Genomic DNA, 22,483 nt, shown 5'->3' on the forward strand with positions numbered 1-22,483 from the left:
GGATGTGCTGGCTATCTGGAGAATGACCTGTCAGGATGTGGGAGCGTGTTCTGGCTGGCACTGTCTCTGCAGGAACATTGCTCCTTCTTCTCCACTTCTTTGTACAAGCTCTGACTACAGCTGTTCTGTCAGTCATATTTGGAAATCTCCTCCTGAGTGAAGAAAGGTATTTAAAAGGGGACAGTGAACTCTATGAACAATTAAATCTGCACAGTGCACTCTTGGGATTCTATCGTCATTCCCAAGAGCTTGTTATTTGTAGTGTGATGTTAATACCTACTCAGACAGCAATTTCTGCTACTGATGTAGCCGTATCCTCTCTCTGCCAGCAGGTAGTGGCAGGTCTGTAAAGATGAGCAAAATTCCAGAGTGAGAGAGGAGAACAAGGCATGCCTTAAAATCTGCAAGCCTTCATTCCAGGAAAGTCCTCATCTTGCCAACAGGGCTGTGACCTGTCTGGAGTTACATTTTACTTTTGGTGAAATTGAAGCCTGAACTTGTTAAGGACAGAGGAGGAGACCCTGCCACCAGTTTGATCTGTGGGGTAGAGGATTAAAAGCTGGTTAATGGCAGGACTTCTGGTCATTCAGTGATGATAGTGTGCCTGTTTTTTCTAGAAATTTTAAGACCTTGGCTGGAGTAGCTGCCTTTCAGCTTCTGTGTAGATCAATTATTTGTCACTTTCCCCAGGTGGTCTGTAGAAATTTTTCTACACTTTCCCCTCACACTCACACGTGCCATACATCTTCAGTGAAGTCTTGTGCCATTTAAAGTGTAGGGTTCCCCCAAGGTTATTCTGTATCTGTCACTGCAAAATTGACATTGTCCTGATGCAGCCACTTGCCACTAGTAAAATCATGAGTTTGACTCAAAGCCCTTGTAGTCTGACCATTATTCTTTTAATTTTAGAGTGTGATCTTGTGCAATGGATCGGTGTCCATTTTGTGGCAAGCAGTTGGAAGCAAGCATTTGCTTCACTGGTTTGTCTCTGAGGATTACTGAGTCAGAGTGAATGAAATTGTAGGTGAAAATTTGCTTAATTTTGAAGAGTAATTACAAGCAAATCTGCTCAACTTTTGGACACATCCATCACCAATTCACAGGATAGCACGGTTTATCACATCAGGAAACCTCTTCACAAAGCAATGCTCTCCTAAATATGTGCAGAGTATTCAGGCTGCATCCCAGCTGCTTTTACTAGGTGAATTGCAGTCATCTTAGCTGTGGACTGAGAAAAGAGTATTTTTAGTAAAGCTGAAGGTCACACACATTGCTTTTGTTGAGAAGAGCCCTGGCTCTCTAAAGATGGCTAAGACCTTATTTCCTATCCCAAAGGGAAAAGGGAGAGTACTGTTTCATCTTTGAAAGGTATTCCAGCTCTACTGGCAAGCTGTCTAGTGGAGATGCAGCCTTTTTTATGTTGCTAGAACATATTTAAATTCTTCCTGAGCCTGCTGATTCCTACTCCATAGAACAAAGTCGTTGGCTATCAAATAACTAGCCACCAAGTGACTCCTGTAACCCAGCACCATCTGCCTGCCAGAGCACATTGTTTAGAGTTTGTGTGCAGCTGAAACAGGTAGAACAAACCTACTTCAGCTCTTTCCTCAGCATTCTTCCAGAATAGTCTGTGTTAGAGCTTTTCTGAGAAGCTGCTGTTTCTTTCAGCATCCAGCACCATCAGATATGGACTGTTCCTCCTTGGACATGGTATTGTGTTTTGATTCATTCTTGTCTGACACTGCTTTTTCTTAGTTTGTCTTCAGTTTCCTTTCTGAGCCGACTCCCATTTATATGAGCACCTTTCTTTTGGGCTCTGCAGCATTCAGTCCAATAAAGCCTGTAGACAGTATCTTTTCCTAAGACAAGCAGAGCAGCAATATTCTAATGATCATTTCTCTCTTGCGTATTTTACTGATTGCATGGGAATGTAGGTTAGTGATTTAGTACACCCATATCCAAGCAAAATAATTACCTAGGTTATTTCTTTTTTCATATTTTTGTTGTATGTGGCCCCAGGTGAAAACCAATCTTGGTTCTTGAATCAATGTCAGAGTTGCTTATGCTGATCTAATTATTGTTTCCTTCTCTATCCTCCACTGAATTTGGGGCATGGTGATTTCTTTTATTTCAGCAAGTTTGCCACAGGCATTGGAAGAGTTTTTTAGCTGAGATGAGATAGAGCCTGCTTCAGACATGGCTTCTCATGCTCATTTCTTCCTTCCTTTCAAACAGATGTCTTGCAGCTGGCCAGTAGATCTTTTTTACCTGATGGACCAAGCATTTAGCTGCCTTAAATGCAGTTATATTTGTTTTCATCAGCTCATCATTTCACTTTTTTTGCATAGTTAACTAAGGTAATTTGCCTTTTTTTGAGTTTCTGTGCTTACCTGCACAGATGTGATGGGGTTCTCAGACTTAACCTGTTGCTTTTTCCCTTAAAGTGAGGGAAGTACTGCAGTCCCTGCTGAAGAGCACATTGGTAGTGTATTGCAGTACTGAAAAGGACTTGTTGGTTGCATTTCTAAGTTCAGAAGAGATTAATTTACACTTGCCTAAGGTCTTTCGTTAGTATTGCTTAAGTCATGTCCCCAGACAGTGAACTGTTCCCATTTCACACCTTGGCTGATGTACCAGCCTTACAGCAGACTAATGATGGGATAAGGGAAGCAGATGGACTTCCCATGTTTTGAGCCAGCTAGTTCTAGGAAAGTATTTTCTGAAGGTTGTTGAAGCATAAGGTCTAATACCTGTTAGAGAAGAGAGGGTAAGGGGATTCAGATCAAATTATGAAGTTCAACAAAAGTAAGTGCAGAGCCCTGCACCTAGGGAGGAATATGCACCAGTACAAGGTCAAGGGTTGAACTACAGGAAAGCATCTGGGGGTGCTTGTTCAGAAATCTCTGATTAAAAGTACTTAAGTACTTATTAAGTACTTATTAAGAAAGTACTTAAAAATTTTAATAGTCATGGGTCTTATCGTTATTGGTTGTGACTTGATTGTAGAGCCTAATTTCTAATATCAAATTTGTTTCATTGTTGTTGTTGCAAGCAGTTTGATGTGTAATAAAAGACAAATTTTTAAATTTCTGAAGTTTGCAGAACCTGAACATCCAAGGAGCTGTTTGAGCAGACTGACCTGAGAAATGGGAAAGGGAGGGAAGGAGGTATGCATTGCATGGGTTGCATGTTGTTAATTGAAATGAAAAAAATTAATAGGAATGTTCCTAATCGAAGGTAGCATTGCACAGGTTTTGTCTGGCAGGATCTTGTAACTGACATGTCTAAAAACAATGTACTTCTTTGTATGAAAGCATTACTTTTTTCCCCAACAACATGCATGTGATGCAGATGAAAAATACACTGTCTGTAATGGCCAGAGCAGACTCTCCAGCTGAACACCACAGACAGATTGTGCAGTCACTGCTTTGTCAGTCAGTGCATGGAGAGGGGTGATCATGCTGATGGAACAGAACTAATGAAGGCTCAACCTTCCAGACTTCACTAGTTTGGAGCAAGAGCCTGAGGTGTGCAGAGAAATGTGCAGTGCTCCCATGTCAGTACAGGCATCTACTCTGACTGCACAGCCTCCCCTCTGCAGCAACACTTCCACTAATGCTTCTGTGGGACATCTTTGTTCCAGAGGCAAAATACATTAGCATAAGTACAGCCTGCATCATCAAAATTATCTGGTGTTTTTTTAGTTGTGGCTTTGAGCCCTAGTGGTGGAATTCCTAGTGGAATTACTTTGAAAGCACAAGGCAATGCACCATACCTGAATCTTGTTTCTCATAGCATCTGTCTCTGGAATATATGTAGAACAAGAGAAAGCCAAGCATGATATCCCTTGAGAAAAGCTGAGGGATATATGGATAGGGTGGGAATGGACATTTGTAATAGGGCTTTCACAGGACCCATGAAATGGAAACAGCAGAAAAAGCTTTCTTTTCTAAGCTTAGAATTCTAAAACTTCAAAGGATCTTGCAGGAAAATTGTGTTGTAGTCCAGGGAAAGACTTGACCATTCCTTTCTGCCCCTACCAATCTCTTTTGGGCCTGTGGGTCTGTCTCAATATCTAATCTTAATTTCCCTTTATATAAGGGGAAAAAATGGGAATTGCAGTTCTGAGAATAGTAACAGGAACAGCATGTTCACAGGCTCTGAGGATGGAGGTCACCTAACCCACTGGAGCATGTAAAAGCTGCACTTCACGTTGGGTTCTTGGCAGTTGATAAGTCAAGGAGAAACTGCTGGCTTCTGATTCCGTTCCTGTTAATGTGTGTGTCAAAAGTCAGATCAGCTTCCAATTTTGATCACTGTGATTAGGCAGAAATGGGTATTGTTAAAGGAGTTGGAGCAAGTCCAGCTCTTGAAAATATGTTGTGACACATCTGCACTGAGATTTAACCGGCAGGAATTACCGCTTCAGGATTCTAATGCAAAACCTGAAGATATAGTCTACAATTCTGCAAAAATTAGTCATTCCTCTGCTGCTCTGATGAAATAAAATGTCACATTGCCCCTTGTTTTCATCATTTCCAGCAGAGCCAAACCCTTTTGTAGATGTACCTTAGAAAGCATATCACAAAAGCAGTTCTGTGAAAATAATTTCTTGTACTTTTTGCAAAAATTAGGGCAAAGTGATTGTGAAAATAGCTGAGATGATCCATGCTGTGCATGTAAGAATTATTATAAAGAGATTATCTGGTTATAGGAGAATATTTTATTTGGATTATGTAGCTACATAGAATTTATAATTCATGCCTTCTGCAGGAAAAAAGTTCCCCTGTGCTGCAGTGAGAAATGTCAGATCTGAATTTGTATTAACTCTAAGGTTTTATATTTGCAACATTGAATTCTCAAAGATTAATCCCTGAATTTTGGGAGAAAATTTCTTCACATAGAATCCAACTTGGTAAGAAAAGTTTGTCCCACAAGGTTAACTGGTAGCATATACAAGATTAGAGGTGCTTCTGTAGTGACTTTTAGAGAAGTGATGCTTTCTGCTTAAAAGTTGTGCATAAATTGTGCTCCATTTAACAAATGGGTGAATTAGGTGCACACTTCAACTCTTTTCAGTGACTGGTACCCCAGTTGTTGTGTCTGCATGTGAGATGGAGAACATATTTGCAATCTCTCTCTTCAACTATAGCGTTAAAACCAGTATTTCATGGTACTGACTCGAATAGTCCCAAAGTTTTCCCTTGCTTATCCAAGTGATTAACCCTTGAATCAATACTTAGTATAATGTGCATAGCAGTGCTGGTTTTTGGGAAGCTTGTGGCTAGTGTCCTAGGACTTGGATGGACAGGCAGAAGGTGCTTTTACTGGCCTAAGAGATGTGTGTATGATGCTGGCTCACTTAATTTCCTCCTTTTTAAGCCATGGAAACTTCACGGTGGTTGTGATTCTGAATGACCATGGATAATTTTATAAAAAAGCTGTGACGTTATTCTGTCGTTGCAGATTTACTTGATTGCACAAGGTCCTGGCAGCTTTTTGCAAATCCTAATTGCTTTGAGGATCAAGCATTTTATTTCTGGTTTCTGATATGTCATAAAGTTTTTTCAAGATAGGTAGGACCTCAAAACAGAGTCATGGTGCATTTTTGTTAACTCTTTTTTTCTAGGCCAGTCATTTTGTGTTTTGAAAGATTTTCAAATGGCCACTGAAGTCTGGCTTGCCATATTAATTATAACTGGGAGAAAGCTAGATGCTTTTACCACAGGTATCCTGTCTTGGTATCTCAGTTGGTAGTTGCTGCGGAAGCACCAGCTGAGAGATTTTGCATAAATTCAGAACTCATTAACATCACAGGAAACAGCCAGCAGTCAGTTGCAACGGTGATAATGTGTTCATTCTGACACACACAGAGCCAGGATGTGTGGATGAAGCAGGTCTGGTAAATACCACTCCAAGCTTGATATTCTGAAGTGTGTTAGACCCTTGCTGAGTTTTTATCCCCTTGATAAAAACTTGTTCTTTTGGTTTAGTGGGGCTAAAGAACTTTATCTTAGTAGTCTGAAGCTGTACTTCAGGCTGTGGTCTTAATTGATAAACATCACAAATCTTTTAATATTTCAAGGCTGAAGTCAGTTCATCCCTTTTATTATGCAGAAATAGAAGTGCTCTTCCTGGGGCATTTCTAGGACATGGGATTTAATTGTGCTGATTGCCAGTGATAATAATAACAAAACATCAGCTTAACTGATACATCGTATGAAATTTAATGGTGGTCACTTCTAAATGAGTATTTTGTTAATTTCAGCAGTCCTCATTCAGCCTCTTTTTTTCTTTATTAACAAATACAATGCATCCAAATCAGTTTTTAGATGGATCTATGTTCTTCAAAGACAGGGCTGCTTCCCTGGAACATTGTAGTGCTTTCCATCCTGTATTGAAGCTCAGAGTGAATGCCCTTATGCATCTGTCACTGTTACCAGAATCAACTTCAAAATATTGTTACGCATATGGAAATACCATCCTTTACTCAATCCATCCTCTATTAGTTCTGTCAGTTGCCATTTTGTATTGCTGGGTCAGATTTTTTAAAAGCTGCTGTTGTCCTTCCCTGAGTTTCTAAGTAGATTTTGCTGTATTTGTCAGCATGACCTCCAGTTAATGCCTCAAGTGTTTGCCCACAGCTAAAGTCTATTGTAAGCAAATATTGCCTGAACTACGGTCTCACTGTGCATCAGATGGTACAGGCAGTGCTTGGATGGTGAGCACACACAGCACTAAACCTGAGCTGCTTGGTTAGTTTCCAGGAAGATTCCTGTCTGAAGGATGAGCCTGTGCTGTGGTCACTTGAGTGGTGGTGGAATGTACAGCCTCTTTCAGAGTGCAGGAGGCACTCATGGCCTTGATGGGGTAGAAACTGTATATGGATAGGACCTCTCCTAAATGGTGTCAACAGTTCAAAAGTACTTGCTTTTATCTTGCAGATTTTTTATTTATTTATTTATTTTTTTAAATAAACAACCCTGGAAGTATAAAAGCTTAAAAAGAGGAGTTGTTGCACTGCTCATACAAGGACAGGCTAAGAGAATTGGGCTTGTTCAGCCTGGAGAAGGGAAGGCTTTGAGGTGACCTAATTGTAGCCTTCCAGTACCTAAAGAGAGCCTTCAAGGATTATGGAGAGGAACTTCTTACAAGGGCACGTGGTGACAGGACAAGGATGAATGGCTTCAAACTGAAAGGGAGTAGGTTTAGATTAGATATTAGGAAAAATTCTTTGCTTTGAGGGTGGTGAGGTACTAGAACAGGTTGTCCGGAGAAATTGTGGATGTTCCATCCCTGACAGTGTTCAAGGCCAGGTTGGATGAGACTCTGAGCAGCCTGATCTAGCGGAAAGTTTCCCTGCCCAGGGCAGGGGGGTTGGAACAGGATGATCTTTAAGGTCCCTTCCAACCCAGGCCATTCTATGAACCTATGATTTAGCAGTTCCTGAGTATGTCCAGTTTCTACCTGTTAATATTCACATATATCTTGGTAATTCCTCTAAATTAGGTTCTGGAAAGGACTTCGAAACCACTGAGGTTTATTTAAAACTTCTTTTACTGCTTGCTGGAGTGAAATAAGTGGCTCTTTAAACCTCGCCCTCCTTCAGTTTGGCAGATCACCTGGAAAACCACCAGCTATGTCCAGCTATTTCAGCCTAATTAATGTTTCCTGATTAGAGTTCCTGCTCTGAAACTCAACTGGATTTGTTTCAAAAAAGAGCAAAAACTTTATTTAGGGCAGAGTGGTATACTAAGTGATGAATGCACATCAAAAAGCTCTAAATTGAGAATAGAGGTATCTTTTGGGATGGAAGGATTGGTACCTGAAATCTAAGCATCAGTGATGGAGGGCAAGAGAGAGAAAAACATCTTAAGGACTCTTAATGAGCCATTACCTCTGATGTCTTGGTATTGCTTTACTCTGCCATGGGTGCAGGTCTGTCTTCAGACCTGGCTGAAATACAGCATGAATTTCAGTTTCACAAAGCTAGTGAGCTGCTGATAAACCTGCACATTCCCCAGTACACAGAAGATCTGTATCAGTCTCTTTAGATACCTTGAAAAACCCTAACCAAACAACCAAAACTCCAAGCCATTTCAAAGGCTACAAAACTTTGAGTAAAGAGGTGGAAGGCATTTTCTTGTTACTGGCCTGTCTTGCATCACTAAATTGTGCTCTGTGAAGGGCTAAAAATCATGAGTAACCAACTCTCCTAGCCTTGGTATTGTTTTACGTTACTCTGAGTAATTCCTGCCTTTACTGCTATTTTTTTATAGAGGTCTCTCCTCTGTTGTGTTGGTAGAATTTCACCACTAGCTAGGATTATTTGATGTTGAACAGATGTTTATATTTCAACTTTTCTCTCTGGTTTTCTTTCCCTCATGCCTCTGAAGTCAAGAAATAAAAAAAAATAAATGAGAAACCTTTACCTTTTTGTTTTGTTCCAAACCTCATCTGGTAGGTTTCTGAGAAGAGAAACATTTTTCCTTGAAATCTGTTTTGTTTTTATTATCAGGTTGGTATGATGGGATAATTGAGATTCTTACAGCTGTCAGTGCATAGAACATTACTCTTTTATGTTGCTTTGAGTTGCTGCAATAATTTCTTCTGGTAAGAAGGATATACCTAGTCCCAGTGGAGGTGCTGGTCATCACTCTAGTTTTTTCTCAGGTGCTGGCTTTGGTACTGCAACAAGCTTTTGTTGGCTAATGTTCCCCTTCCAGCAGTACTTGTAGCAGGTGAACTATTAGAGCTCTAAGTGTAAGTGAAAGTGTCTAAAAGTAATATTGTATGACAGTGGTCTGGTGAAACAGAAAGGGTTTCACAGTGCATTGGCTGGCAGTAATAGTGCGCAAACATTTCAATTTAAGGAAAACCAGTTCGTACATGTACACTGCAGTGGCTGGTTTGTAACATCCTCAGCATGTGTTTAAGCTCAGTTTACACAAATATGTAAACTTAGCTGCCTTGCCCCTGATGCAGCGTTGCTGTGTGCTTCTGTCACTTGTTCCAGAGCAAGCTGTATGGTCACAGTCTTGAATGTTGCAGAGGTGACTTTGTGATCATACATGCCAGGAAACATCACAGGACAGGGCACCAACCAGCCCCAGTGTCAGCTGAATTATACTGCACACTGTGGGACTCTTGAGCTAAAGCTTTTGAAAACAAACCTGTGGTTCAAAGCTGGGTTAAAAGTTGCTGGTGAAGCAGCTAGCAAGGATTCCCTCTATTTGCCAGAGGATTTGCTCTTAGAAGTCCTTATCTCCTTCTTATAACCTGGACAAGGATTTCTATAGATTTAGCAATGTTTATGGTGCTGAGCTTGGACTTTTCCCACAGAGAACTCGGCCACAGGCCACCTTTACTGTGTTGAATCCCCCTTGAATTACTGAAGTGTCAAGAACAGCCAGTATCGTTCAGAGTGCTTTCTTAAAAATATTTTCCCTAGCTTTTATAGAATGTGCCAATGGCTTAATGTGACACATCCTATTTTTAATGCAAACAGCTCCCTTCTGGATACCTAATGTTATCTAGAAAATGGGCAAGAGATAGAGCAGCTTTCAGGGCTTGGTATTTAGATTGGAGAAATTAAGCTGCATTACAAGGTTCAGTGAACAGGAACATGGACTGTTGTCATGGTGCCTTTGTTGCAGGCTTGCCATCTGGCTATTTATCCAGCGGATGGTGGGAGGCTTGTGTGGTGGTTCCTTTGCTACCTGCACGCCTCTGACAAGTTTGGGTATCGTGGAGTACTTCAGGTACTTCAGGGCATGCAAGGCAAAGCCTCCCTGCAAGCTGTTGTTCTGCTGTTTTGGCATAGCAGGTACACACGTAGGAGTTAAGAGTTGGACTTGATGATCCCTGTAGGTCCCTTCCAACTCAGAATATTCTGTGGTTCCCTGTTGAAGCTAAAAATTGTGCCAAAGCTCCATCCACTATGGTCTGCTGAAGGGATGAGTTATAAAATCAATGCTAAAATCCTTCTTGTCCAAATTGTTTTGAGTCTGTTCTGTCTGTGAACCTCTCTCTAAAGAGCTATTGAAAAAAGGGGTGACCTGGATAACTGGTGCAGAAGAGGTTCAGTTCTGTTCCAAAATGTGTGGAATGTGGGTAAGTCGCAGAAACATCCTGTTGAGTCAGAATCAGTAAAATTTTCTGGTCAATACAAGAGACATTTTTCCCAGACTTCCAGGAAGGAGTCTCATGCTCCTCTAGATTGTTCTTTATAAGGTTTCTACTTTCTATATGCAGTATTGATTAAGAACAGGATAATTTTGTGGTGCTGTACCATTGTATCTTTCAGTATTCTCAGGTTTGAATGTTTAAAAAGTAGCTTTTTAACCTGATAGTTGTACATAAATGTCAGCTCTGTGTCAAGAATAAACATCTGGTGGGATGTACACTTGGTTAATATTGATTAAAATTGCAGTCTCATTTAAGCAGTCTGGCAATACTGCCCTTTCGTTTCTATGGGCAGCCAACATGTTGTAAACTCATTAATATTAGATTTATATTTAATGTTTCCATTTTCTTTCTGGTACAAACAAGGTTTCTTCCCATAGATAAAGAGAGTTCTGATAGCACTTTGAAGACACTGCAGCAGTGCTAACAAGATCGGGGATTTAGATGTCTGTTCTCAATTGATTATTTTTTAAATGTCTTTCCATTGTGGAAGAAGTTTTCTGTTTAAGTCTGTCTTTTCTTTGCTTCCTGGGGTGGTCAGGGACAAACACATTGGCATCACAAAATGCCATCTTCTGTTTTTAAGGGTGAAACATGAATTTGGGGCTCACATTTCAGCAGTGCCTCTGAGGTACTGGCAGGTCTCCCTGTGGAGGTATTGGCCATCTCCTAAGAAACCAACACAGACGAGGGCAAAACAAGCCTAAATTAATAAACTGTTCATGTGAACTTGCCCCTAGAGCTCAACAGCTCACGACTCTCCTAGAAACAGTAGGGATTCTCCAATGAAAACAGCTCAAAGAAAAATTAATTCTATCCTGACAGTGAAACAGTGTAGGCAACCTTACAGCTCCCAAGAGCTAGACACTTGTTTTCCAGAGATGATCTCTAATGTAATCCTGCAGCATTGATTTTTTTTCTTTCTAGCCTCTGATTGTTCTTGCTGAAGTCATGGCGGGTAGCAGCCAGCATGGGCTAGGAAAAGCCTTTTGGAAGTGTGAGGTTGACATCCTCCGTTTTCCCTGAACACGAGTCCTCTTGTTCCTACAGACAGGGTTTTGTTACAAGCTAACATGATACAAGACCTACAGTTCTGGAATTCTTTACCTTTTATATAGGGAAGAAGTATATGAATATGCCTTTACCAGAAACAAAAAACATTTCTGTAACAATTTCTCTCTTAAAACTGAATGATTTGTCCATCTCCTTCAGCTGACTGGGATGGAACTATTTCTTTCATTATGAGCTATGTATCATTTTATTTTAACAGATCTCTTAAGTCTCTTTCCTGGGAGGAACCTCCTGTCCAGTATGCAGTGATGTGATCTGGTGGTTTCTGGAGGTTTCAACCACATGAGAAAGTGAATGTGGATGTGGTGCTGTGATTCCACTTCCAGGAATATCTGAGAGTGCATCCATCCTGTAACCGCAATGAGACTCCAGCATAATATAAAGACGCCTGAAATAATGTTAAGATGAGTATCTCTGTCCAGACATGCCAGAATGAAGCCTTCCAGGACTGCAGTGACCATGCCAAAAGTTGGTTCATTTAGCTTTCAGTGAGCTTTGTGGTTTTTTGGTGAAAACATACCTCAGGTAACTTGTTTAAAACTAAGTGAACTTGTCTTTCAGTTGCACTGCACTAACTCAGATAGTTCCAAACCCCTCAGAGCACTGAAAATGTTCTAACCGCTTGAAAAAGATTTGCTTCTGAGCTATGCAAGAGTTGTGTGCTGGTCACAATGAGGTTGCATTGCCTCTTGGACTTGTGTCTTCATTTACTAACAAATTCCAGCTGCTTCCAGACAGGTTACTTGTAGAGAGAGAGCCAGGAGGGAGATTATTTGATATTCACTTATTTGACTGCAGTTTTATGTGTCCTAAAGGATGTGTTTAGTAGGTAACTACAGGGGTTGCGGCATGGAAACTTGGGTTCAAGTGGCTTTGATTAAGAAATAGAGAAGAAAATGTGATTTCCCTTTACAGTTACTTGCTGAACTAAACTGTGATCAGATTTCCAAGCAAATTCTAAGTGCTACTGAATATTGTATAGAGCTCTGCATCTTTCTTATTTGTTCAAGGCAGTGATTACAGAGGACAGTCTGTAGAGCTTTTGCAGATTATCAGGATTGCCAGCTATGCTGCTGTGTTTCCTCTTAAAAAACTATCAGGAAGGTGTTTTGGAAAAGTATTTTTTGCATCCTGCAGCTGTAGGGAAAATGGGCAAGCTGTGTGGATTTGCCTCTGGTATTTGTCCTGCTTTTTCCTGAAATAATTTTACGCATTAAACATTTTTCAGATGGTTTTCTGTGATTCCTATGCAGCCATGGTGCACTAGGCTATGAAGAAAATTGAAAACAATGGAAGAGCTCAGCAATACCCCCATGAAAGCCATCAGATCAGAGTTTCAAATTACCTATATGCCTCAGCTGTATCTATAAAATAAGTAAGTCAATGAGAGGGCAAACAGTGATTTAAGATTTTGCCAAATGATTGTGGAGCCTTGGGTTCACAGGAGAAACTACATGCAACTTTTTTTTCTAATAAGGATTTGTCTCAGGACAGTAATATCAAATATAGTAAATACGTGAGCTAAAATACAAGTCTGTGCTAGACCATTGCTGTGTCAGAATACTGTATGGAAAAAAGGTATCTAAAAGGGTTGATGCCAATTCATTGTAGTATGGATGTGCCTAAGCGCTGGCTTAGAGCTACAATGCAGGGTTTTGTTTCTTAGGACAAGTAGCCCCAAAGGACTGAACATGCAGTGTCATTTCCTGGCCAATCTGTAAGGCTCAGATCCTTGACGCAGACTTTTTATTCCTGGACATCCATGCAACTGTGCTCAGCAGCAAGTTGAGGTTTCCCTGCCCTGGAAGTGGGGTTGGCTGAGATTTAGATTGATTAAGATGCCACTATTTTGCATGATGGTTCTACACATCAACTAGTTTGCTTTCAAAGGTATCACCAAAGATGCTTGTCTTAAGATGCCTTTTTGCTGTGAGCCCTTCTGCTGCTGCTCCCCCACATTACTTCCAGGTTGCCGTGGGGTTAGATCTTACTTTAAATACTGGGATAAATCCAGGTGCACCTCTCTGCAATTATAGGCTTCTGTCCTTGGTGTGAGAGCCACCATGCTTTGTGTGTGTCTGCAAGAGACTGGAGATGAAGCAGCTAAGGAAAGACTGCAGTTTCCCAGCAGAGGCTTTGTGGGGATGTTTTTGTGTGACAGGGTGTACCTGGTGACAGCAGGTATCAGCACACAGGTCATGGGACTACATGAGATGTGATACAGGCTACTTGTGTAGCAGAGCAAAGGTAAAGAGACTTTGGAGTACTGCAGATCAGTCTACCATCCATCAGACACACACAGAAGAGGGAGCCACAGGCTTGTTGGGTGTTCAGTGCGATGGGAGACAGCAATTAGGCTGTAATTAAGCAGCAATAGCACTGATAAAGAAGTGCCAGAGGCCATTGAGGTCTAACAAGGCTTCTGATAGAAAACCAATAGCTCATAAAAGTCAAATCTTTTCCAAGGTCAGAGTTTCTGAAACCTTGGTAGACACTAATCTGCCACTAAAATCTGATGAAATGGAGTGAGCATTTTAGAGAATATTAAATACAGCACTTTGGGTGGTCCTCTCAGCACAAACTTCTTTTTCTAAACGATTCAACATAAATTTAGCTCAGTTTTCAGAATTTTCAGAGGGAGAGGCCTCTAGATTCTGCTAGACCCCTCTGATTTTCCTGTCCCTGTTAGTTGGGTTGCACAGTCCAGGCTGGTCCCTTCACAGTACAGGTATAGAAATCAACACATTAGAAACCAAAAGCAATTGCAGCATAAAAGAAATGCCTTCAAATTAGAGCAACTTCCAGCTTTTTTGGCCACCTTATTTTAAATGACACTTTGAGAAATTCTTGTTGACACATTCATGGGGAGGTAAGTCACTCATTTAATCACTTAAAGCATTAAAGTCTCTGGTTTTCTGACACTTGCTTGTTCTGTTGTGCATTTCTAAAAAGCTGGTTGTCAGCAGAACAGAATTCAAAAGCAGAAAGTGTTGTTTTTCATACAAACACTCAAGACTGCGAATCATTTTTACCTCTTCTTTGAATATGCAATATTCTGCTTCTGGAGAATTGCAGGGTCTGGTTAGGTGCATATAGAAGTGTTCTGTACCAGTCTGAACAACACACACTTCTGCTCCCTGGAAACAAAGAGGGTGACTTCAAAGGTGTCTGATTAGTTATCAGCCTGTTCTCTTGACAGTTTCCAACTTCTCTTTTTTAAAGCAGCCACTTCTGGAGTTGTGTGAAAGCCAGTTGAGCAGAGAAATGCTTTGATATCAAAGTGCAGAGAAGGTTTCTGAGAATACTATGACAAAATAGGGAGTGGTGGTTACTACACACACTTTTCAAGAAGAAAGCGATTGAGAAAGCTGCTTGAGTTTGAAGTCTGGATTATGATACTGTTGCTCTTTGCTGCAGTCTCTACCCAGTGATGTCTGTCAGGTAACGTAATCACATGGAATTTGCCAGGCAATTTGCTGGCTAACATAATTGAATACAATTTTAAACATGTGATCAGCTGTTTTAAAGATTTGAGACAAATACTTCAACCTGTATGAAAGAAACTTTCTACTGTATGAAGAAAACTTTCAGAGAACTGTGGATATCCACACTTAATGGTCCAACTAGCAAACTGGACTGGTGAATACCTACCTGGTGCCTAGGTTTGGCATGCAAAACTCCAGCTTTGTTGGTAATTCATGAGCATGAGAAAGATTTTCAGTTTATTAATAACAATTTCACAATTGGGAAATGGAGAGAAAAAGGGAAGAAAGCTTTTTTTCTTTTTTAGATCAACCCTTGGAATAGGACTGAGGCAGAGACTTGTTTGTTCTAAGATCTTGTTGATTTGTGGTGAGAAATTTGATGAATTTTGCAACACATTGCTTCAAAATGAATTTATAATCTTAAATGTGCTGGATTTTTAAGGCTTCTCATTGCTTTTTAAAATCCATAATAATTGACTATACCTCCAATTTCTATTCTATACTTTCAGTAGCAGAGTAGGAATTGGGGGTGTGGGATACCAGATTTATATTATTGTGTCACCAGACTCTGGATAAACATAAGAATGGATGATTACGTTTCTTTGCAGACTGATACCAGTAGCAAAAATAGTAACTATAAGTCTAGATTTAGTGGCAAAGTGAAAGTTAACCTTGTCTGAAAAATGAAGAAAGACCAGTTATCAGAGTAAAAACTAATGCATAAATGGAAAGTTAATGACATAAATTTATATTCCATGCTTGCTGATTTTATTTTTAAGTCACTGATGTTAATAGGGGTATAAATCACTTAAATTCATCCTCTGTCTTTCCCTTGCAATTCAAAGCAATGAAAACCAGTGCTTCAAAGAATATACTAGAGGGACCCAAGTTGTGTTTTCCCTTGTCATTTCTGTGTAACAGGTCATTCTACCCTGGTGAAGCCTTGTGCCTTCATGCTCTTCTGATCAGTACAGTACAGCTTAGTCTCCAATCTATTGTTCTGTAAAACTTTATGGAGTGTTCTATTTCAGCATGTGCTCTTGATGGATTTTCTGTTGTTCTCATTAATGAATGTGTTTGCACTACTTGCTGTTTCATAAAGCTCTTTGCTAAAGACTCAACTGTTCCAACATGGCTGTGTTTTCTCTCACCATAAAATAATGTCTGTTCATGGAATCATTACAAAAAAAAGAATAAACACTCCTTCTAGAATTAGCTGCCCTTGAACCCAACAATCATTGTATTGTTGTCATAGTGCCTACATTGTATTTTAGTGTCTTCATACAATAGCTTTGATCCTAATCTTGAGCCATGAAGTTATTCAGTCCTGGTTTAGTGCTGGTAGGATAGGCTGGATTTGGAATCTGAGGGCTGAAAATCCTTCTCTTAGCATCACTACAGACACAGTACAGTGCCCTGTGTGAAACTGGGGGGAAAGGGTCACAATTGTGCAAGCATGTTTTTCCAAGGAGCCTTTCTGTCCCTTGGGAATCAGCAGATTTTTACCAGTAACACGTCCATTATTTAAAGGCTGGTTGATCTGAGGAAGTGAAGCCTTCCTGGGTTTTCTCTGTAAGAATTAAAAATTTTGAGTGGGGGTAGTACAGAGCAAATAAGGAAGAAAATTGGACATAAAGAGCTGGAATTCTGAACTACAAAGAATGAGTTTGGCTTCCCAAAACTTCAGGTAGAGAATGGTCCTGGCTCATGGTGGTGGTGTGCTTCCGGTTTTCTGACTGGGTTAGCTCTCACCTGCTGTGGTGGGAAGATGCTTGTTTTATAAGAGCAGCTCAGTCCAGGCCTGGATGGTCGTCATTCTGCTTCATGTAGCATCACTTGTAGTTGAAGTGGTGCAGGTCAAATCACACAGTCTCTGACACTGCCACTTCCCTGTTTGCCACAATATGGCTGTGAGTCTTTAAAAACACTCAACAGTTACATTCTGGTTGTGGGAAAGGATTCTGCCACAGGATTATATTGCACACTGCTCACCAGGAAGATGTTCCTAGATGTTCCTAGATGTTAAGGAGTGTGTTTGATCTAGGCCATTAAGATTTGTGGATTCTACAATAATATTTTTAGAACTGATTTCCAGATGTAGAGCCATGCTTTAATTTCTATGGAGGACTGGTCGGCTGACCCTTGTAAATGCATGATTGGGCTTGAAGGAGGCACATCTGTATCTAATGAGTCTAATTAAAAATTAAAAACCTGATTTTTAATAGTTTCAGGTGAGCAAAAGAGGACTTGAACACAGAGGCTCTGTTTTGATGTATGGATGGTGGGGAAAGAGAGAAAAAAGGTGGCCCTGGGAAACCTCTCACTAATATCTGCCAGTTTCTGAGGCATGTGCACAAAAGCCCACAATGTTTCAGTTATTCAGTATTGTTCAGATTTCTAGAGGTAAATGCTCTTACACTCATCCTGATTGAAATGCAGGTGAATGCCCAGAATGCTATCGATTTGCCTCGCTTAGTTGTGGGGTAAGTGCTACTTTGAAGCATCTCTGTGGCACACAGGAAAATGACAGCGTATTTTCAGCAGCATGTTGAAACGTGGAAGTGTCTTGTGAGATAATGATTGAAGTGCAGATCCTCCCTCCATGGCACAGTTTGATTGCAGAGGGACAGGCGGCTTATGTGACAGTGAATCTGTCCATTACCCCTTGACATATGTTTCTGTTGTCTGATACAAGAGCATTTTAGAGCTTTTCTTGAAAACTAATTAGGATTCCATATTTCAGGGTTCACTAGAAAACACAGCGTTAGAGTAGAGAAGACTCAAATGAGTGGGAAGGATGAGCAGAATTCAGGCAGGCTGGGGTTTGCATAGCAGCTGCTTGCAAACTGGACCATGCACTGCAAGTGTGAGCAATGCTTTCTCCTTCCTGACAGTGGTGTTCCAGGAGGGGTATTGAAGGGTAAGTAAATAAATATTTATAACCAAGTTTCTTTCATTTTCCTAGTTAGGCAACAGCCTGTTATATTTTAGAAGAAAGTCAGAAGAGGTTGATCTTTAGAGAAAAAAATCTGGCTATGGATTGGTGTCATCAAACAACCACTAGACAACAACTTGGAAGGCTTAAAGTATATTAACAAAGGGTGAACTCTGACCACAGGATAGCACAGCACTTGGAGTCAGAATAGTATTAATGGTTCAGAAAAGGCCCCTGTGAGAGCATCATGTGTTGTTAACTTTCATCTTATTTTTGAGGCTGTAAGTTTATTCCTTCCACGCTTTGTCCCCAGCTCTCTGATGCATCTCCTATTGTCCCCAGTACACCAATGTTCCTCTGTATAATGCTTGTTGAGGTTCTCTTAGTGTGTCTTTTTGGGGGTTGGTTTGTTTCTTTTTAATTATAGGTTGTGATTTCTTTCAGGTGGACAGTGAATTAAAAAAAAAAATCTAAGCAACAGATGAAATCGTTCTGTTGCAATAATGCTGGCTCTTCCCCCTTTCACACAGATTCCAATGGAATGGAAGATGTGTTTAGGAGAAAAACAGTATTGGAGAAACCTGCACTAGTGTTTCAGACCCTTTAAATGGGTCAGCTTCCACCACATCGTAGCAGAATCCAGCCACTCAGGTCCTGCTGTGCTCCATTGTAATAAGCAGAGTTCCTTCTTTTCTTTGTATGAATTCAGTTCAAAATCTTAATCAAAATATAAATTCATTTGCCTCTGCAGCTCTGATGTTCTGTTACAAAGGTCAATGACTGTCCCCATGCACACGGACCTGTCACCTTGCTTGTGCATGTACAATCCATGGCAGAGCAGTGCCGTGGCAGCCTGGCTTTGTGAGCAGTCCCTCCTCAGGCCCCTCACCTGGCAAGGGCAGGGATGGGCGTGACTAGCAGCCTACCAGCTAGATTCAGTGAAAACCATCTGCCTCTCACAGCAGGGCTGGGTAATGATCTCAGCATGTTTCACGCTCTGGGAACTTGGTGCAAACATGTTCTGGTATGGTGGTTGACAAGGAAGTCCTAAACATTCCCAGCCTGTGGGGAGACTCTGAAAGCAGTAGCCAAATCAGGGGTGGGACAGATGCTGACAGTCAGCAGAGAGGGTGATACTGTGGACTAAAAAGTGTCATTCCACCACACAGCACTTAGAGATTGAGCCCTGGCACACTGAGCTTCGTTGGCTCGGCCACCTCAGGAAAGGCAGTTCACTGCACTCTGCATATCCCTGTGGAGACAAGCTGTTCTCTCTGCACAGCTCGGGGCTCCTCTCCTATTTCTGTCACCCGCCTGCAGTTCTGGGGGTGGTTGTGCTAACCACTAATTGCTTGTTTCATTCAAACAGGGAAGGAAGGGTCTTGGTGGATGTGGCTTTTATCCCATTATCTTTAATTTCAGAGCTACCCTCTGTAACACTGCAGTGCAGGGGAAGCTCATTTCATTCTGGTCAGATGGAGATATGAAATGTAAGTCACTGTAATCTGTAAACCTTCATCCTCCTGAAGTCCTTCTTACTGACTGTGCATAGCCAGAATGAAGCAGCATTTTCTGAGCTGACTGAGGATGGTGGGAAGTGGAGAGGAGACAAGGTGCAGTGCTTGAGACCAACAGAGCATGTTCATTCTCTCTGAAGTCTATTTCTCCCCTTTCTCCAATATTGCACACCTGTCTGACTTTGAAAAAAAAGGCACAAGACATCTCAGACACAGGCTTTCTGTGTAGGAGAGTTATGGAGAGATGGAGTAGCAAAGAAGTTTTGGAGTTCACATAAAGCTAATGAAACATACCTACACATATCTTATGTAAGAGGTGGAGCTAAAGAGTAGGGGAGAGACATTTCATTGTCTGCCATGGGTTGTGCTGGAATTAAAATATGTCATAATTCCTACTGAAGTGATCTTGCTGTTTAGCATGCTGGAGCTCCATTTAGTCAGTATGTACAGAAATTAAGAGATCTGAGTTGGATCTTCTAGTTGGTTTTATTCCTGGACAGAAGGAGCATTGCGTCTTCGAAGCCATGTTGTTTGGGTTGGTGTTGGGGAGGATGAAACAAGGAAACCTTATGAATGTGATTGTTTGGCAGAAGATTCTGAAAATATGAAGCCTAGAATCTAAGTAGAAATGAAAGCTTGCTTTGAGTCATAAGATGCTGAGTACTAGCTACTATATAACCAAAGAACAATAGCCTAGCCAGCTAAAGGAGAATCCCTGATGATGAAACAATATCATTCTGCAGATAGAGAATCCAAAGGTCAAGAAGCAAGGGAAGAATATGTAAAGATTTTAGAGTTTGAAATGCAACACTTTATAGTAATGTAGTAATTCTTATAGGCTGTATGTAAATTCTTTAGTGGGTGTATCTCATAGTGATCGGTTACTGGGAATTAGAATATTCACTATAGAAAGACATATATTGTATGTAACAGGAAATTCACTCTCTTGGTTTTCTCCCCCCCTTGCTCTCTTGTTTTTCCCTCTCTCCTTCTCTTACTCTCTTGCTCTTACCCTCTTGGTTTTTTCCCCTCTTACCCCTCTCTTGTCCTCCCGTCTCTCCTAAGCCTCCCTGGTTCTCCCCGTTCTCTCTCGTGCTCCCTTGTTTCTTCCCTCCCTATCTTTAACCTCACCTCTCCTGTTCTCCCCGTCCCACTCTCTCTCCCCCCCCAAGCCACGTGGACACCGAGGCTGGTGGCGGACACGGGTCTCTCCCTCTCTTTACCCATATAATAAACTGCTTATACCTGAACAGCTTGACCCTGGGGAAGTCTCTCACCACGAGCGAGTGTTTTGTACATCAATAGGCTGGGAACAAGAGAGAATTCCCATTGTCTTTTTCCCTGACCATTTTTTTGATCTTTTTCAATTGCTCATAGCTGCTTTTCAGTCTGTTCCAAAATCAGCAGAGTAAAGCAGAGCTGATGTTGTTAATTTTTACTGCCCACAATTCTTTTCTCCACTCTAGCAGAAGTACCCAGAACATCTGTTCTCGCTGTGCTTGCTGGTGGGCAGAGCTCAAGATGCCATGAAAGTCCTGTCTGTCTGCAGATGGAGAACAACACTGCATTACCTCACATGTGGAAGCAAAGGGGCTTCATTGCTTTCATGTGAAAATTTGCTTTTCTGGTAGATGTGGTCATATCTCTGTTAGGGACTGAGTTCTGGCCTGCAGTTTCTTTTTGTGTTGGCTTACATAAAAGCAACAGCTCATAAAATAAACAGTTTAAGCCAGAGGATACCAAGGTAAAAAGCTGCACTGTACTTCATCAGTGCCTTACAGCATTAAGACACCTGAGTAAATCTCAAGAAATTAATTGACAAATTGACAAGTCCATTTTTTTTAATGTAATTGCTCATTCATTTCGATGATTAGATAAAGCCACTGATCCTTAAATGAAGAAAAACCTTCAAATCACTGTCTTGGACAGTAAATACTTCGTCACAGTTTCCAAAACCAGTCATAAACTACAGCTTTAAAAGCTCTTTTAAAATTTTTTTTTGAAAGAAACCCTCAGATAAATACACCCTCAGCGGATCAGATGCTTTCTTCTGAGACTTGCTGTATATGAACTGAGACAAATACAAAAGGAAAATCTGATGACTCCCATATGGTGTTTCAGGCTATTTTCTGGTTGGCAAGCTGAGTATACCAGTCCTGAAAATGTTAATAAGCCTTTTGTAAATGAGTTTTAACTTGTTAATTAAAAATTTCTAGCTATGGTTATGACCTGCAGGGAAATGTTTAATTGGCTGTTTTCCCTAGCTGGTTCAATGTCTTCTTACTAGAAAGAAGGAAGGGTATATACTTATGGGACTTAAATGCTTCAGACCTAGCATAAGCCAGGGCTCCTCAACTCAACACTGCTGTAGGAATTTTTATTGGTGACCTCTTTAGGGAAGGTCTCCACATTTTAGGGCAGCAGAGCAACCACTTGCTTGCCTGACTCAATTTGCCTTGGGAGATGAATACAGGTAGTGGGGCAGCAACATAAACATGCTCTTCTCTGGTGGAGCATGGTCAGAGATTTCCCACACAGGTGGAGTCTCCATGCCTGAGAATATTCAAAAACCATCTCATCATGGTTCTGGGCATCCAGCTCTAGGTGGCCTTTTTTGAGCAAGGGAAATTGGACAAGGTGACCTCATGAGGTCTCTGCAAGCCTGAGCCAGCTGGTAATCCTTCTTAGCCAGCAGAAGGAGGGAAAGGATGCTCCCTCGCTGTGAGTCAGCAGCTGGCAGAAGTGCAGCTGGACAGAGAGGAATGGGCCATTTGCAATCACCAGCCTATTCTTGGAGGAGGGGTATCCAAGGTTTGAGAGATGACACTTGATGTTCCCAAATGAGATGAAGAGTTTGTGCTTGTAACCAAAACATGGGCCTGAGTCCACTGTCAAACAGAAGTTCTTTCACGTGACTTGGACTGGCTTTCCAGCATCTGAACAATGTTCCCTTGCTGTCTGCTAGAAAGACATCAAATTAGTGGATGCTGTGCTAAATTCTACTTGTTTCTTTGTAGTTAAGTACCCACAGAACTCATTCAGCACTTCTTACAGTGACACCTGCTTTCCCTGCTGGAGAAATGCAGCCACTCTTGGAGACAGCAGCATGCTGTGGGTGTGAGGGCAAAGAGGGGAGAAGGTGCTGCGTGGGCAGGATCATTGCCATCACTTCCAGTTAGATGGGATTGGAGTTTTCTACTCAAGTGGAGAACACTTTCGTACTTCACACAGACAGGCTTTCTACAGAAAACAACCAGAAGAATATTTCTATAAAATTAATTTAGGACCTC

At 41.1% G+C, this 22,483-nt stretch overlaps 1 protein-coding gene and 1 long non-coding RNA gene across 5 annotated transcripts in view; both read left to right on the forward strand.

Moving 5' to 3' along the window:
• The window catches only part of FAM219A (family with sequence similarity 219 member A), a 95,033-nt gene that overhangs the window by 7,410 nt on the left and 65,140 nt on the right, over nt 1-22,483 (forward strand). The window lies entirely within an intron of this gene.
• Nucleotides 11,456-12,536, forward strand: LOC147648579 (uncharacterized). The gene is made up of 2 exons (XR_015281112.1): nt 11,456-11,781; nt 12,485-12,536. It is a non-coding gene; the product is annotated as an uncharacterized LOC147648579 (long non-coding RNA).

The sequence above is a fragment of the Cyanistes caeruleus genome, chromosome Z (genome assembly GCF_971803275.1).
Source record: "Cyanistes caeruleus chromosome Z, bCyaCae1.hap1.1, whole genome shotgun sequence".
Taxonomy (NCBI): domain Eukaryota; kingdom Metazoa; phylum Chordata; class Aves; order Passeriformes; family Paridae; genus Cyanistes; species Cyanistes caeruleus.